Below are 1,044 nucleotides of genomic sequence, written 5' to 3' on the forward strand. Positions count from 1 at the left end.
ATTTGCTTACCAAGTTTTACACGCATTGTTTTTCACACTGGACTTTTCCCATTTCCTTTTCCCATCCCTCAAATTGTATGACCCCCTGCCCATCCTAACTCCCCTGCTCCTACGCTCCCCCCACTTTGGATCCTCATACACATTTTACTAGTTATCTTTCTATTTCTACAATAATGGTCTTAGAGAGTATTTGCCCTTATAAGACTGAGGGACTGAGTTATTTCACTTTGGTTGTTGTTCTTCATTCCCTCCCAAGTTAGGTAGTGATTTTCAAAATCATTACTTCTACATTGTGTGAATGTACCACAATTTCTCAGTCCATTCGATTGTAGTTGGCCATTTTTGGGTTATTTCCACATTCTTGCAATGGTGGTTAATGCTGCTATGAACATTGGTATACAAATTTCCTTTTGTGCCTCAGTTTTAATTTTCTTGGGGTATATTTCAAGCAGTGGATTAGCCGAATCATATGGTATTTTTATGTTCAGCTTCTGAAGAAAATGCCAAACTGCCTTCCAGAGTGGTTGTACCATTTTACAGTCCTACCAACAGTATATAGAGTTCCTATCTCTCCACATCTTCTCTAACATTTATTACTTGCCATCCTATAAACTTTGCCACTGCTACTGGGGTGAGATGGTATCTTCTTATGGTTTTGATTTGCATCTCTCTTCTTGCCAGTGACAAGAGTATTTCTTCATACTCTTAATACCTATTTTTAATAGATAAGCCACACACAGCACATACATACCTTAAGGAATTATTTGTTTAGTAAAGGAAGAAACCAAGAAATCAAAGAGCTAAACAGAAAATTTCAAAAGGCAGTCTGGGACAATAAAGGAAGATACTATAATGAAATGTGCAGAGAGCTGGAGTCAGAAAATCAAAAGGGACGAACTCGCTCAGCATTTCTTAAGCTGAAGGAGCTGAAAAACAAATTCAAACCATGGGTGGCAATACTTACTTAAGGATACTTTGGGCTGTATATTAAATGATCCAGAAAGTATCAAGAGAATATGGAAGGAATACACAGAGTCACTGTAT

At 37.5% G+C, this 1,044-nt stretch overlaps 1 protein-coding gene across 1 annotated transcript in view; it reads left to right on the forward strand.

Moving 5' to 3' along the window:
• Nucleotides 1-1,044, forward strand: part of CD96 (CD96 molecule) — a 182,276-nt gene that overhangs the window by 83,859 nt on the left and 97,373 nt on the right. The window lies entirely within an intron of this gene.

This window comes from Elephantulus edwardii, unplaced genomic scaffold (assembly GCF_000299155.1).
Source record: "Elephantulus edwardii isolate Elephantulus edwardi_28Jun2011 unplaced genomic scaffold, EleEdw1.0 scaffold00165, whole genome shotgun sequence".
Lineage (NCBI taxonomy): Eukaryota > Metazoa > Chordata > Mammalia > Macroscelidea > Macroscelididae > Elephantulus > Elephantulus edwardii.